This window comes from Peromyscus californicus, unplaced genomic scaffold (genome assembly GCF_007827085.1).
Source record: "Peromyscus californicus insignis strain IS unplaced genomic scaffold, ASM782708v3 Scaffold_7__1_contigs__length_154581171, whole genome shotgun sequence".
Classification (NCBI taxonomy): Eukaryota; Metazoa; Chordata; class Mammalia; order Rodentia; family Cricetidae; genus Peromyscus; species Peromyscus californicus.
Genome location: NW_026294595.1, coordinates 15,898,025 through 15,915,460, shown reverse-complemented (window position 1 = coordinate 15,915,460; position 17,436 = coordinate 15,898,025). Strand labels below are relative to the sequence as shown.

The 17,436-nt window shown below is 45.2% G+C and overlaps 1 pseudogene; it reads left to right on the top strand.

The window, feature by feature from the left end:
• Positions 1-1,328: 1,328 nt before the first annotated feature.
• On the top strand, positions 1,329-12,355 carry LOC128100376 (mitochondrial import receptor subunit TOM22 homolog; annotated as a pseudogene).
• Positions 12,356-17,436: the final 5,081 nt, after the last annotated feature.

Below are 17,436 nucleotides of genomic sequence, written 5' to 3'. Positions count from 1 at the left end.
AAGTTCCCCAATCTGACGAATCATGTGATTGTCTAGGGAAGTTAAATAAAACTTGACTCCATCTAAGACCTCTTGAAGAAGAATCTTGAGTTGATAAGAGAAAGAGAAAGGTTCTGGCTTTCTATAATACCTTGGGTGATCCTGATGAGCAGCTGGGGACCATTCAATCAGAAATCTTTTAAGAAACATTCAATCTTGGTTCACCAGTATGCACTTGCAGTATTAACTACTCAGGAGGCTAAGGTAAGATGATTGCTTGAGCCTAGTAGCTGAAGACCAGCCTAAGCAACACAGTGAGACCTCGATATCTTAGAATAATAAAATAAATAAATAAATAAAAATAAAATAAATAATAAAAATAAACGCTTTAAAGTCCAAATTTTCATAAATGTGTCTACACCCAGTGTTCTCCTCAGAGCAGCCACAGCAAGATCACTTGGAAGCTCCTTCAAAGTGCAAACACTTGTGTTCATTCACGGCCTGCAGAATCAGCAACTCCAAAGGTGGGTTTAAGCTGTCTGTGATTAAAATACATGGGATTTTTAATTTATCAAGTGTGAGAGCCACTGTCCTTCAGCACATGGTAATTAGTTTTATCACAAAGATGATTTTATTTTAACAATTTCAGCATTAGTTTTACTTCAATTTATATGGGAGTGGTGAGTTTATCACCTGATATGTTATAGCCTGACTCAAAAATGTCCCCCAAAAGAACCAAATTCAAGTAACTCCTGGCTGCTGTTCAGGTTCATCTGTAGTTCTTTCTCACACGGGATCAAGATCAGTCCATGTGACCACCAAAGTGTAGCCAATGGCATGCCACTTCTGAGTCTATGCCATCATAGAAAAATCTTCTGTTCTTTCTTGGGCCATATTTCTTGGAGAAGCCAGCTGCCATTTCTATAGAGAAGCTCATGTTCTTCAAGAGAAACTGGTTTTCTAACCCCAGCCATCAAGGGGCTTCCATCAGTATTTAAGTGAAGGACGCATCTTGAATGTGAATCTTCAGCCTAAGTCAGCCACATGCCTGGTGAGCAGCATGACCACAAACAACTTCACAAGGAACTGCTGGGGGATGCCTTTCTGTGTACTGTGAATATATGTTATTCCCATTGGTTAATAAATAAAGCTTCATTGGCCTATGGCAAGGCAGCTTAGAGGCAGGCGGGAAATCCAAACAGATAGACAGGAAGGAGAAAGGCAGAGGCGGAGGGGACGCCAGCCTGCTGCCGAAGGAACAACATGCCAGCAGACCCGTAAGCCACGGAACACATGGCAAAACATAGATGAATAGAAGTGGGATAATTTAAGATATAAGAGCTACAGCCATGGCCGCCACCGTCGCTGCAGCCGGTGCTGGGAAGCCTCTGTCCCCAGACGAATTGCTCCTGAAAGCCTAGGCGGAGAAGGCCGAGGAGGAGCTGGAAGAGATCGACGACGACGACGAGCTAGATGAGACCCTGTTGGAGAGACTCTGGGGTCTGACGGAGATGTTTCCGGAGAGGGTCCGGTCTGCTGCCGCCGGAGCCACCTTTGATCTCTCACTCTTCATGGCTCAGAAGATGTACAGGTTTTCCAGGGCAGCTTTGTGGATTGGGACCACTTCCTTTATGATCCTGGTTCTTCCTGCTGCCTTTGAGACAGAGAAGTTGCAAATGGAGCAACAGCAGCAACAGCAGCAGCGGCAGATACTTTTGGGGCCTAACGCAGGGCTGTCAGGAGGAATGCTAGGGGCTCTACTTCGGTATTTGTCCTGGTGGGAGAACTTTGAAATTCAGTTGTGTTTGGACGGCTGGTTGTTTGGACTTTTTAGTCTTTTTTTTTTTTTTAAACTTTGGCACATCGATCTATTTAAACCTGGTGGGAACTTTCTCCGTTTCTCATGGAGAGACTCCACTTGCACCTGTGCGCTTCATAATGCTCTCACTTACTTCCTGTTCTCAATCTGATGCTAGAGTACAGCCGTGGGAAGGTTACTCCACGTTATCCCTTTAGAAAATTGCTCCTATTGAAGTTCTCACAGGCCCCTTGTGGGGAAGAAGTAAGCACCCCTGACCATTAAGGCCTTTTTTTTTTTTAAGAATGGAGATGTCTGGGACATGTAAACAATGTGAAACTGACAAAATCCATTACAGCTGCCGTTAAAAACAGTCCCCAGGAATCGCTGTATGTTGGAGAGAATCGAGGCTGGCTGTAGCTTTAGCCAGGCGGGGACTGAGAACAGACCGGGGGGCCCATTTCCTCTGTACATGTGGCTATTAGAGACCTGTGTGTTGTGTAAAAAAAGAAGTCAGTGCTCACTTTTTGTATTTAAATATTAAAAGAACTCCAACTGAAAGTGAAAAAAAAAAGATATAAGAGCTAGCTAGCAAGAGGCCTGCCATAGACCATACAGTTTGTAAATAATATTAAGCCCCTGAATGATTATTTTATAAGCGGCTGTGGGACCCAGGGGCTGGGCAGGACCAGAGAAACCTTAGGGCTACAAGGAACACTGGGGCAGATTCGCCCACCTATCAGCCCCCAGGCTTCTGACTCTCCAGAATATATATTTCAGCTAATGGGTTGTTTTCATTTGTTATGTTGAGGGAATGTGTTCCATACCCACAGAGACTCCATTTTCCTGGCTTCTCTCAGAATTTCTGTCCCTGGCCACAGGAGCATTGTCTCATTGGATTGCTCAAATGTATTTCCGTGCTATAGAAGAAAATTGACTTCCCTTTAGTTCTTCCTGAGTTAATTTGAGCCTCACTAATATGAGCTTCACACTCAAACTGAGCCTCACTCTGTCATGTGGGTTTGGAGGATGGACATCAAGGCTGCCATCAAATTCCTGGAGGGATCCTTCCAAAGGCAGGCTGAGAGGCCCACCTTTCAGAATTAAAGGAAAGGAAAGAAGACAAGGCAGGTCTTACTCCTCATAGTGTTCTCTCCATTTATCATCGTGTAATGCTTTAGTTATTCGAGGCCAGAACCAGTACTGGCCAGAACTCACGCATTTTTCTTGTAATCTTCCGTCTGGTTCCTGTTTCCCTTCGCTAAAAATGGAACTTCAGAGGAGGCAGTGCCCACTAGGGCTGAAGGGGTAACACATATGCAGGGTCTCTAAGGACCAAGGCAAGGTTAGGAGGAGCTGTTCTGGGTCTATGAAGTCAGTCTCTACACTATCCCCTCCTTTCTGGGATTCTAAGACTCTCTCTCTCTCCATCATTTGGACCCAGCCTGTAACTCAGGCAGATGTTACCAGGTGGTGGAATATCTAGATTCCAATCTCAGGTGACTTACCTATGACTCTCCGTAGGAACAGGTCACTGCTAAAATAGAGCTTAAGCATCACTCTCTAAAACACTGCTTCTAAATGTACCAGGTGTGGGGGGTGCTACTTATTGAGAAAGTGCTTGTTCACTAAGTTTCATAAATCTATAGAAGACATCACTGTAGAATTACTTCTTCTTGTTGTTGCTGTGATAAAACACCGTGGCCAACACGCTTATAGAAGAAAAGAATTCATTTGGGCTTATCGTTCCAGAGGGAGAGTCCATCGTGGAGGGGAGGCATGGCCGCAAGTCACGAGACTTCCAGCAGGAGCTGGAAGCCTCAAGAGCTCACATCCTCAACCTCACTCATGAGGCAGCGTGAATGGGAAGTGGAGCAAGGCTGTAAACTCTCAAAGTGGCTCTCAGTGACTCACTTCCTCCGGCAAGGCTGCACCCCTATAACCTCCCTCAACAGTGCCACCAGCTGGAACCAAGTGCTCAAATATCCGAGCCTATAGGAAGCATTTCTCATTTAAACTACCACATCACCAACCCTCTCTGCCGGCTTTGTTGCCTTATCTTTAAAGGGAAAGTTTTGAGAAAAGCGAAGTCTAATGTTGAACTCTGAATTTCTAAGATTTCACAGTATGGCATTTGTCACAGGCCTATTTCATTTTTGCGTTGTAGTTCTCAAAGCTTTAGATTATTCCCCATACCTTCCTTTCCCACAAGTTTATCTGAGCTCTTTCCCAATAACACTTGAGAGTCAACCTTCTCAGCTTAATCTCATTATTTTTAGAAACGTCTCCCCATCATCTCCGTCTCTGTCTCTTTATTCACACTCACTGTCTCCTTCACCTGTTGGACTCTAACTTAGTGTGCTTCCCTGAGCTCTCTCAGATGCCTCGATTCCTTCTCTGGTGTGCTGCTCAGGCAATAATGGACAATTCTTTCACTTGCAGACTCCATAAGACCATGATAATGAAGACTGGTTAATGCAACCCAGATCTTTAGGATCAATTTCTAACTCTTGAGTTAATCTTGATTTCTGGGAAATTGAAGACGGGTGAAGATCCTCCTCCTCCTCCTTCTCCTCCTCCTCTTCCTCCTTCTCCTCCTCCTCCTCCTCCTCCAGAATATGTTTTCTTGGAAATCTTAGAGAGAAGCCCATAATGACAAGAACTCATGTTCCATGTATGGATCTGCTTGTATCTGTGGTGGTTATTTCAGTGTGCCAGCTTGATTACGTCATGTGACCTATGGTATATCTATGGGATGGTTCCTGGATAACATATATTTGAATTAATAGACTGAATTAGGCCCTCCCTTTCAATGTGGGAATTCCAGTCCAAGACCTAGATTACCACTACACCACTGGCTTTCCTATTATTCCAGTTTACAAATTCAGAAGGTGGGAATTTTAAGCTCTATAACATGAATCAAGTCATTGTGATGAATTTGTCTGTCTGTCTTTCTATCTGTTTATCTATCTATCTATCTTATCTATCTCAACATCTACTTACCAATCTACTCATGAGAAATCTATACCCACATGTCTTCTGTTTCTTCAGAGAACTCTTAGATAGCATCTTCACAGCTCATCGGGAAGTAGTCACTAGTGCCCAAACGCATTTAATCCTCAGGCTTTGCATCTTCCTTTACCTTGCTTTCTTTTCTTTATTTTTTTTTTTTTTTAATCCTGGACTTGCACTCTTCGTAGTTCTATAACGCCACCATTTCAATCCTTACCTCAGGTTCTGCTTCCTAAAGACTCTAGGCTAAGACATCTGGCTCCAGTTCACAAAGTGTCCTTCTGCATTTTGTTTTTATGTTAATATGCTTTGAAGGCATATATTAATTATGTATAATAATGAATTTCACGATGACATCTTTGTATATGTTCATTTACATATATGTGCATTTCAATCACACTTGCCTATATTACTCTTTCTTGTCCCCCGTCACTCCTCGGAGTCCCTTACTCGTCTCATCCAGCCCTGCCTCTACTTTCATGGCCTTTAAAATTGAACTTGTGTGCGTGTGTGTGTGGTGTGACTCAATGAGTTTCATTAGAGTTGCTTAAAGGAACATGAACTAGGGGTTCTTTGTAGGGACATGGGCACCTCACTAGTGGATACATCCCTGAAGAAAACGTCTCCTGGTTTTAACTCCAATTGTGATATTTGCATTCTCATTTCGGCCCCTTCCCTCTTTTTCCATGTTTCATTAACTATTCTTCTAGTTTTCAAATCTACTTTTCTGTGCATTTTCTCCTTTCCTATTTAATAATTTTTAAAATTTACTTTTTGAAATGTTCACGTATAGAATGCACCATTCGAAACCTTCATATGTAGAATGCATTCATTGAAATTTTACATGTATGGAATGCATCTTGATCATATTCACCTCCCACACTTTCAACTCCTCCCCATCCACCCCTGAATTCTCTCCTTATTTGTAATATTTAATAGCTTATGGAGCCCAATTAGTGCTGTCCATATGTGCATGGGTGTGAGGGCCATCCACTGTGCCATGGGCATCCTACCAAGGACCATATCCCCAAAGAAAAGTTACTCTTCCTTCTCCAGCATCTATAAATACACTTAAGCACTTCTGCAAAAAGCAAAAAACCCCTACAATTATTTAATTATATCTTCTTACAGAGATTAACTTATTGTCTCTGTTTGCTAGGGCCATCATAACAATATCTGAAAACTTAGGTGGCTGAAGGAGTCAGAAATGCATTCTCTCACAGTTCTGAATACCGGAACCACAGATGAAGGTATTGACAGTGTGTTGTTCCTTCCTCTGCTTTTGCTAGCCTCTAGTGGATGAAGAGGTTACTTAGCTATGACAGCCTAGCTGTAAGCCCCACCTCCTTCAATATGGCTTCTCTCTTTTTGTGTTTTCGCATGGCACTCTCCTCCCTCTTACAAAGTCACATGCCATATTGGATAGAGGACCTTTCCTAATAATGTCATATTGACTTGATTTTATGTGCCAAGTCTTTATTTCGAAATAAAGTCATATCCTTGAGTACTAAAACTATTTTGGGCAAACACAACTCAACCTATGATTTCCTACATAAACATGCTCACTACCAAAATCCATTCTTTGACTTGTAAGATATCCCATTTACAGCCTATCTATCTACCTATCTATCTGTCTATCTATCTACCTATCTATCTGTCTATCTATCTATCTGTCTATCTATCTATCTATCTATCTATCTATCTATCTATCTATCTATCATCTATCTGTCTATCTATCTACCTATCTATCTGTCTATCTATCTATCATCTATCTATCTATAATCTATCATCTATCTATCTATCTATCTATCTATCATCTATCTATCTACCTATCTATCATCTATCTATCTATCTATCTATCATCTATCTATCTATCATCTATCTATCTACTTAGGCAGCTAGATATCTAGGTATCTAGCTCTCTCTCCCCCACACTCTCTCTTCTTTCTCTCTTTCTGTCTTGAATCCAGAGTCTTGTTCATCCTAGGAAAAGACTCTGCCACTGTGCTAAACAACAACTCGTTCTCCAGTCTTTAGTTTTCATTTGATGGCAGTGTTCATGATGTCATTCTGAGACTTCTAAAAATACTCATGGCTCTCAAAATGTGGACAGGCCCCAGCATAATGTAACTTATTGCTGTTATTATAATAACCATATTCAGACTCATCCTACTGAGTCTTTAGGGTGTCTGGTCTACATCTGATTCAATTGACTGAGATTTTTTAAAGATTAACTTTTAATTTCTATTTTATGTGTTTTGTGTAGGGGTTTGTGTACACAGTTACAGGTTTCCACTGAGGCAAGAAGCACCAGATCTCTCAGAATGGGAGTTATAGATGGGTTTAAGTCACCCAAGTGGGAAGGGGCAGCTGGGAACTGAACTTGGGTCCTTTACCAGAGTAATACATATTCTTACCTGCTGAGGCTTCTATCCAGCCCCTGTTTGAGATTTTAAAACAAACCTAACAAAAGCACATGTAGGCAGAGTCCTGGTTAGTTTCTCCCTTGTGTATTTGGTTGAATTTTTGTTTTGTTTTGTTGTTGTTTTGTCAACTTGACAAAAACTATCGTCATCTGGGAAGAGGGAACCTCAACTGATGTAATGCCTGCATCAGATTGGCCTGTAAGCAAGACTGTAGGGAATTTTTTTTTTTTGATAAATGATTGATGTGAGAGAACCCCACCCACTGTGGGTGGTGCTATCCTGGGTAGGTGGTTCTGTGATGTATAAAAAAACAGCCTGAGCAGACCATCCAGATTAAGTCAGTAAGCCGCACTCCTCCAAGTTTCAATTCCTGCCTCCAAATCTTGCCCTGTTAGAATGCCTGCCTTGGCTTCTCCTCCTGGAATTAGGGACCCTTAGGACATGAAAGCTAAATAAACTATTTTCTCCCCTGTGTTTTTATCAGAGCAACAGAAATCAAACATGTTTGTGATCCCTTACTCCTTAATTCATATGTTAAGCTTTAACCACACCAATTGGGTGATATTTGGAGATCAGGTCTTTGGGAGGTAATCAGGTCGTGTGGGTGGTGCCCTTGTGATGAGATTAGTGCCTTTATGAGAGGAGCTAGGAAAGAGCTTTCCTCTCCTCATTCTCCTGCCCCTTACATCTCTCACCTTCTCAGCTGTGCAATAACAAATCAAGTGCCAATTATGCTGACCTTGGAATGTAGTCTTTAACTTTAGGCTTTAGCCTTCTAAATATCTAATCATTTGTCTAATCATTTGTTGTTTAAGTAATCTAAGCCATAGTAGAAATAGCTACTGAGCTAATACTTGGACCTAGTTCAGGTCAGCATGAACTTTTTTTCCCCTCGTATGTGGTTTGTCTGAAATCTGTGATTGTTGTATTAGTTCTGCATTTATTTCAGAGCCTCTGATAGAGAGACTCACACATAGCCTTCCTGTAAATGATGCTGAGTGATGGATTTTTCTCACGTGCTTATCTCAGTCATTAAACCTAATACACTTGTACTCAGAGGCCTGTATATAAGCAGTTGTTGTTATTTTTCTGCAGCTCAGTTCCTAGAACCTTCATCCCTGTTCATCCAGGACAACATTAACAATGATAATAGGCAGAATTCAGGACTAGCGTGGATTGTAGAGAGAACTGGCTTTATCAATGAAGGGGCAGGTGCTTTGAGATACATGATATCTATTTATTTATCTTATCATTAGAAATGGCAGAGTCTGATTCAGATTGGCCATTCCTGGAAGGGGTAGGGAGTGTTATGACTCCCAGCCTGCAGTATGGTCATGGTACAGGATGCATTCCTGTTGCATATGTCCATCCTGTGCCAACACTCTACAGCTCTGTGGAAATGCTGCTTGGCATCAAAGCCTCTCAGAGATTTTCTTGGGTGGATCCTTGAAGTGTGGAAGCCTCATCAGAAGGAGGTAAGAAGTGGTGTTGAACAGTTGTCCTGTATTGGTAAACAGCCTGTGGACATCACTTGCATTCATAAAAAACCGAGAGTGAATTCCTTTTTCGGGGGCTCTGCATTGACTTTATAAGGGTCTAAGCTTTTGTATAAATCTGAAAGTTGATGTTACTCCATATTCAGAAGCCCTTTGGGGGGGGGGGGACTGTTGCTATGCCCTATCTTTACTTAGCCGTTTATACACTGCAAGACAAACCAGAGTGAAGATTTAATTTTGTGTGTTGGGATGGTAGGGAGAATGTTAGTGTCTGAGGCTCATGTAAGCACATGCTTGCAGTTGGAAAGGTTTTAGGAACCCATACATTGTTCCAACTTGCACTAGAGTCTAAGTAAAGCAGAAGAAGGATATAGGTGTCACAAAAGGACCACAGACCTTGTGTTCTTGGCCTCAATCCTTGGTGGCACTGTCCTTATCCAGCACTTAATACTCATTGCATGCAGATTCACTTGGCAGTCATTACATAGGCCTTGATTTCAGAGGGACTTCAAGGATAGAATAGGAGGAAATGGAGGCCTGGAAGCTAGAGTCATCCATGAACTATCCCACACTTGTTCCTCGAAAAGCCAGGATAAAAGCTCTTGGGACCTCTGTCCTCTTTGTGGCTGTCTTGTTTTCTTCTCCTTCACCTGGTTCTGTACTGTTCCATTGAGCATGGCGGAGCCTAGCAACCACATTAAGTAAACTCTTTGGTTGTGGACCTATCAAGTGTCTGTCTCTTGAACAACATTAACTTTGGGTGCTCTCCACAGCTTTGCGAATAGGCACTGATTTCATAATGCTGCGGTTGAGACATCTCAGTTGAGACTCTTCTGTAGCTGTAACTAAGTGCTGTAGACTGGTTAATTTACAAAGAGTAAACGTTTCTTCAGTTGACAGTATAGAATCTGGAAAAATCCAAAGTTATGTGGCCTCATTTTGCTGGTGAGACTCTAGAATCTTCAGGCAGCACAGGACGTCACATGGTGAGAGGGGTACATACAAAAGAGCCCAAATGGCTTTAACAACTGAACTATCCAGGAGGTAACCCACCAACCCACTGATTTTCAAATGGATTAAACCCTATACAAAATCTCATGACCAAATCATTTTTTACAGGTTCTGCTCAGTTACACCTCTTAATACCTCACAATGGGTATTAGATTTCACTGAGTTTTAGTGGGGTTACTCAGGCCATATCAATGTGGTTTAGCCTTAGAGATGGGTAACAGGGCAAAGTTACCCAGATGTTTGCAGTTGCTGGAAGAACTGGGATGCAGTGCCTGGGTGTGGGTTCCTGAGCATCCTCTGCACAGAGCCTACCCTGAACTCGGTAAGATGACAGCTTCTCTAGATACAGCCCCTCCCACCAGACCTGACTACAGCAGTCTCCTACCTAGACAGGCGGGTGCAGAAGGCATGGCTGGTGAGTGATTCATGGAGAGTGTTACCTCCTGCCTGACAGGCAAAAGATAAACAACTCCCTGTTAAATCTCACTTAATGCTGATATTTATAAATTTATTCAGCCTGTGTTTACTGAATCGAGAGAATGCCTAATAACATAACGTGCTTCATCTCACATGTTCCTACTAATGAGAATGAAAGTGTGGACTGCTTAATATTTTTTTAGCACTTTATTTGCTTTCTGCTCCCTCCACCCACTTCTGCGGGTGGCGGTTTGTATTTTCATTTGTTGTCAAAGTCTGCAAAGTTGGGGCCTCTTAGGTGTTGGTAAGCACAGGGTTGGAGTAGGCCTGGAGCAGTTTGATAGTCAAAGGCCCCCCCAAGTTGAGCTCTTTCCCCATGCACAGTTCACCCCATGAAACACGGGTGCCTGTGGAATTGGAGTGCTAAAAGGACGAAACGTGTGGAAAGGGAAATGGAGTACACTGGGCATTCCTTGCTGCAGTTTGGGCCAGGGTTGAAGTATTTGGAGATTTCAGGAGAGAATTTAGAGCAGAGGGTAGGTGACTGGTGTCCTTTATTTTGGACAAGAAGGATGTTCAGAATGACCAAATTAATATAGGCAGTTTGTAGGACTGTGATGCCGTGGGAGTGGCGGGGGCGGGGGGTATCTATCATCATTATGAGTTTGTTAAAAATGAAAGCCTCCACCGGGCGGTGGTGGCGCACGCCTTTAATCCCAGCACTCGGGAGGCAGAGCCAGGCGGATCTCTGTGAGTTCGAGGCCAGCCTGGTCTCCAAAGCGAGTACCAGGAAAGGCGCAAAGCTACACAGAGAAACCCTGTCTCGAAAAACCAAAAAAAAAAATGAAAGCCTCCTCTCCCAGGTATTTCTCTCAGGACTAGCAAGCTGTGTTGGCCCCAGAAGCTCAGTCCTGGGCTTCCTCAGGCAGGGCATCTAGCATCAGGGCAGGGAGAGATGTCAAAGAGAACAGCCAAGCTTGCGGGGCAGGGGGTGGGCAGGGGTCTGGAAATGCTTTGGGATAGTGGGGTGAAGGTGGGGAGATCTAGGATGGTCAGAACTGGGCTTCTGGTGTGGGGTAGATAGTAATAGATGGAGATGTTTGTCTGGTCTTGAAGGCTCAGGGGTGAGGACCTGAATGGAGTGGAGGGAAGACGCCAGGTAGGAATCTAGAATCAGGGTAGAGATGTGCAAGGAGTTAGAAACAAAAATGTGCAACCTAAAACAGAAGTTGAATGGAATCACTCAGACTCTTCTATCAAACTCCTGGGTTCTCAAACGTCTAGATAAGCTGTGAACTCTTTTCTAACCTTAGTCTTCAGCTGGTTGCCAGCCTCCTCCAGCCCCTACCTATCCTTGCGTGGAGGCTGGAGAAAGAGCTGTGATGTAGGTGTCTAACTTATGAAGTCGGGAGCCTCACACAAAGCTCTGGACCTTCCAGCCCTGTTCTGGGTAGTGAATTCTGTTTGAGCATCTCCTGCCTGACTGGCAGAACTGGGTGTGGTAGTAGCAGCTCTGGAAACAGTGGCCCCTGCTTTCCTTTTGTGTGACAGGTAAGGCAAAGCTGTCTTCCCCAGTACCCGGAATTTGGGAAGCTGAGGGTGCTTAAGCCTTCTAGTATTACCCAGCTTTGGGACTCAGAGAGCCTAGGGAGTCTAGGGCGGGGATGGAGGTTCCAGACCAATGCCAGTGGCCTAGATTTTCTCAAGAGCAGGGAGTGTGCAATCCTCAAGTTCCAGTCCAGCTTATCACTGGGTCTGGGCCCTTGGTAACTCATATCCCTGAGTTGGTAGTGGTTTCCCCTGCCTACTAAAAGCAGGCATCATTGTATGAAGAGCCAAGCCTCTGCAATGGTCTGTGGCCTGTTCCCATGGCCATTCATGCAGGCAGGTGTCCACTCGGTATCATAACACCCTGCTTCTAGTGCTACCAGGTTAGCCTGGGCAGTGGTGTGAAGAGTGGCAGCCGGTTCTCTCAGAACTGGAACATTCTGATCTACCTAGTTGGCCTCTCTGAGGGTAGAACACGGTGTGAGTTGAAAAGCCCCAGGCCCAGTCTCTGCTTTCTCCTCCGTTTCATGTTGCCCAGCTCAGTCCTATCCACCTGCGGCCTGTATCCCCTGAATCTGTGATTCTCACAGCTCTGAGGGCTCTCAAAACGGCCCCACATGCCAGTCTCTTCTCTGTTCCTCAGCGGCGGCCCCAGGTACTTCCTCTGAGCCTCTCCCCCGACCCAAGACTCCTTCTGGCCCAGCTCTGTTTAAGATTCCTAGGGGGAGGAGAAATGGGCCAGAAACTCATCCTTTTCTTTTGTGATGCCTTTCCCTCCCACTTCCGCTCCCCTAGCTGCTCCAGGTGACCTTTCACCCCTCTCTTGGATGTCCCTCCAAGGCAGCTCCTGTGGTTAATAACTTTGGCTGGCAGCCCCACACAAAGCCGGGCCGGAAGCTATTGTCGCTGGGACAATGGCAGAGCAGCCCAATAATGAGGCAGCCACAGTGTTGTCTGACATCCCGGGTTGCCCTGGCAAAGAAGGAGGGGCAGCGAAGTTTGCCATGCCCTCATCTCCTGGAGTTAAATTATTCCCCCCACCCTCACACCACCCCCACATACATGGTGGCTCCTCTTTCTGAGGAGGCACCAGCCACCTGTGCCCTCCAATTGGTTGCCTGTGCGAGCGATTGCACGCTGGATGGACGTCACTCAGCGTGCTGCTCCACCCCCAGCATAGACCACCTTTCCCGTTTCTGTTCCTGGGTTCGGTTCTGGGAAACATGAATGAGTGCCACGTAATAAGGCCACTGATTGTTTCTGTCAAATGGACAAGGGAAGGGAGACCTCAGCTTGCTGCCTGATAGGCACATGTGGCATCTGGAAAGAGCAGGTGGTGCCCTAAAGGCAGCAGGCATTGGTTCAGGTCTTATCTCCTAATATACCAGGTGTGTGGGCTTGGGGAGGCCACTTGATGTCTTTGAGATTCTACTTATCCACTACAGCTGGGGTGGGATTCAAGCAGAAGGAAGGTTCTGGAAAGTTAGCTCAGAGGTGAGTGTCTGTGACTTCCCAGAAACTGCCATGCACTTGCCTCTCCATAGACTTAGACTCCTCTAACTATGGCAGTAGCCCTGCCTCAGTTATAACATAGCTCCTTATGCAGCTCCATAGCCTGCGTTCCAAACAAGTCAGTGCGTTCATTGCAAAGGGATAGAGAGAGTTGCGTGTTGTCCTCGACTTATTATGGGCACTTACAGGGTTTCCCATGAAACCACAGAACTGATTGCTGACCCCCGTAGGAGGGGCTTGAGATGTTCTCAGCTCTGCTACCCGCTAGGATTACCTGACCATGTTTAAGGAGTCCCCAGGAACTTTTTGGAACTGTGTGCCTGTGAGTTTGTGTGTGAGAAACAAGCAGTGACACTTTAGCATACAGCTGAAGAAAGAATGGCTTGTGTCTTTAGAAGGAAGGCCAATTCGTGTTCTGGACAGCTTGTCTCGTGTCTAGGGGAGAAGCAGGCCGTTTTTGTAAGGTAGACTTCATAATCTTCTTACTGCTTACCTGTAAGTCAGTATGTTTAGGCATAGCTTCTTGCTAGCTCAACATTATTGAGGTGTGAATTGTCTATACTATAGTGCATGCCTTGGAAGAGCTCCATTCGTGAGTTCTGACACACATGTGCGTATGTAATTCTGCCCTAAGAAAGAGACAGAATGTTCATCTTCCCAGAGTTTCCCCTAGGACTTGAGGTTTTAAAGGCTCTCCTAGAGACCTCAGTGCTGAGCTCCCATCCTGCTGATTCCATCTACTCTGGAAACTCAGAGAAGCTGTCCAGAAGAGGGCTTCCTGTGGGCATGCATTCACTACACCACCTGGGGAGCTGGCTAAGCACACACTCAGCCCCAGGGTGAAGCCTGGGACTCGATTCCTAACAAATGCTGGCCATGCCATGAGGCTTTCTTCCTTGCAGGTGAAAACGCTGAGGCTCTGTATTGAGTATTTATTCAAGTAATTTGAAAACTCCAGTTTTGAGACTCGTGGACTAGGGATCATGGCAGCACGTTGACCCTTCAGTCTTCCCCTTTTATTTCTAGCCTACACCAGAATCCCAAACAAGAGACACGGCCATGATTGTGTCTGGCTTTGCTTCTCTTCTTCTTTGTAGTCCGATGTCCTTCTGTTTCCTCCTGCCCTACCCTGTCCCAAGTCACCCTTCTAGGAAGGGGATTTTCCCTCTGCCGTTTTCTCAGTATTCTGCTTGTTTCTACCACCGCCTACTTCCCCTGGCCCACCCCATTCCACGGCACTCCACCATTCGATTCAGTGTGCAGGGTGTCTTCGTTAAGCAATAGTGCCAGCCATGTATTATCATACCCTGGAAAGGGAAGAAAAACCGGAAGTTGACTGAAAAGGCAATGGATTAACAGGACATGCTGCCACGCAGATCAACTCCCTCATTTTCTAGACAGCATTTCGGAGGAGTGAGGAAGCTGAGGGGAAGTGTAACAGTGAGAGGAGGGATTTGAAGAAGACACAAGACAAGCAGTTCAGCTGGAGCAGAAAGGAGACTGTGATGATAGAAACTGGCTTCCATATTCTTAGAGTTTCTGAATATCTAGATTACTGACGTGACCTAGGCTGATGGAGACGTTGCTGGTGGAACACAGAGGTGTTGGCTCAGTTCTTATCTAGGGTTACTCTGAGTATGACAAAGAGTATGACCTCTAGGGCCATCAGCAGGGTGTGTGTCTGCTGATTAGATCCACTGAGTATTGAGTCCTGGTGTGGGGAGCTGAGGAAGCCTTGAGTGAAAACGCAAAGAGTAGATGAAGTTGTGAGTGAATGTGTATTGTTGACACGGGCACAGCCATGTCAGGGACCAAGGCCTCGGACCCATGAAAAACTGGCCAAGTCTTGCTCTGGTCTAAGTGCAAATTTGTCAATGTGTGCAAAGCTAGCATCAGCTTCCTCCTCCTGGATGTTTAAAGCCCAAACCTGCTCACTTACAGAGACCTCCTACCAAGACTAGCTCAGCCCCTCTCCTGCCTGTGCTGTCCATAATAAAGATGGTAAGGTTCCAGGTTGCCATGGTAGTTGGTGGCACTCCTTCAGAGTGCACTGTACAGCGCCCCGACTCCAGATTTTCGGTATGTGTGTCTGTGTGTCTGTCCTTTCTTCATTCCTTCACCAGGCCTAGCCAGGTTCCCCGGACTAGGTCATGCTGGATGTGGCAACCTGGAGACACTTGTTTGGTTCACAGAGCTAAGAGGTTGTTGACACCAGAAAGGCATGTTATAATTAGCATTTGTGGGTGAATTGCAGAGAAAAGCAAGGCACTCTCGGCCCTTGGGGAGAACCAAGTTCTAGTACTCCTGGAAGTGGATCGAACACGCTCAAGAGGAAAGGATTCTAGTTCCCAAAAATAGAGAGCGAGGAAGGCGAGGAAGCCTCACTACACTCTCTTATCCACTCTCCGAGAGTCTGTGAGGGAAGTCAGCCAGCTTGATGGTATCCTGTTATCTTCATATCTAACTTTCGGCTATTTCCCCTGTGATCCATGACTGGGAAGCACGTTCCATGTAACTTCCCCCAAAGATCCACATCTAGAATGTAAAGGATACAGCCAAGAATATACATGATTATATAACTGGGGGCGGGGGGGGGGGGGCGGGGGAGGAAGGACAGCAACAGAATTCTTTCAGGTTGTGTCTGATGGATCTTTGAATACCTAAAATTAGATTCTATGTTTAAACAAAAGGTTTGTATTGGAGGTACAGATATGGTGGCTTAAATATTGAGGAAAGACTTATCCAAGGAGACCACATGGATCCAGATTGTCAAGGACTGAATATCTTATAGGGAAAGATCAATTGTGAATGGGATTTGATCAATAGTGGAGGAGGATCTTTGAGTGTCCTTGAGTATAACAATGGTGAGCTCCTCATTGCATAATGGTGAGATTGTCCTCAATAGATCTAAAACTTCCCCAGTTAGACATACTAGGATTTAAGTTCCAAAGTTTTAGGATTTGATCCAAATTCTCATAAAGCAGTGGACATCATGGCTGAGCTGAGCCACCTCAGAGGAATAGCATGGTCTATGCTCAGCATGGATGGCCACAGCTATACTTGGGAGTGCCCCAGGGGAGCACAGAGGTACATGGTAAGTGCAATTTCAGGTAGGAAGAATAAATTGGATTATCCTCCATCCCTGCAGTCAAGCATTGCAGAAGCTGTGCCTTCCTGCCAATTGTCTGCCAATCAGACTGAAAAGGTCCCCACAGGACCTCACGGGGCTGCTGGGTCCATGTTCCACAAAGCAGGAACAACTGCTGGTTAATTAGTCAGACGGAGGCGCAGTGCAGCTGTCCCCGGAGCTAACTCCCAGGGAACTGTAACTTTTGCAGTGAGCTATAGTTCAGTGTCAGGCACTGGCTCTCCTAGCCCTAGGAGAAGGGGTCCATGGGACAAGACTACCCACACTCAGGGGCCTCAAGGCCCCCATACTCCCCACCCCTCCCTTGACTTGCCTTGCCCACTCCACACCCGATAACCACTGTCTGCCAGGAGGGCAGGAGTTTGCTCCTTTGGCTGGCTCTGCTGAACAGAGAAGGAAGTGGCAGGCAATCTGAGCCTTCAGTACTTCGGACCTTGGTTGGGCTATGCCTGGAAAAAAAGAGAGCACACTCTTAGGAGCCCTTCTGGTTACTTGGCCTACTGAGTACAGCTTTCAAGAGGGAGAAACCAGGAAGCTAAACAATGACTCCCACACTGAACACTCTTCCCCGTGGAAGCAGATGGGCCTTAGACCAAGTCTCAACACAACACTCCAGTCAATGGCATCCCACATGAGATGTCTCCTTGGCATTTCTGGACAACCAAGTTAGACCCAACACCAACAATGACTTTGGGCTCATGTATCTGACAGAGTTCTTTGGGCAGTGGCCCAGGGCTCTGCTGCTGGCATCAGGAACGGCCTGGACGCTACCAAATGCCCAGAGCTCCTGGGATCATAAGACCTACACCAAAGGTGCGTCAGAAGTTGATGACGAAAGTTCCGTCTTATCATTTTCTTTTTCCCTTTCTGTCTTGATGAATGGAGTTATACAAGCCTTTGCTTGTTTTAGTATATATTTATTACACAAAATTATGGAGTCCATTATGACATTTTCACGCACACACAAAGCACTTTGCTTATACCCACTCCCATTATCTTCTCTGCCCCCACTTTTAACCTACCCTCAATCCTTCTGGTCCCCTTTATTTCCTTAAATAATTCATCTTCTACTTTCATGTGACTTACAAG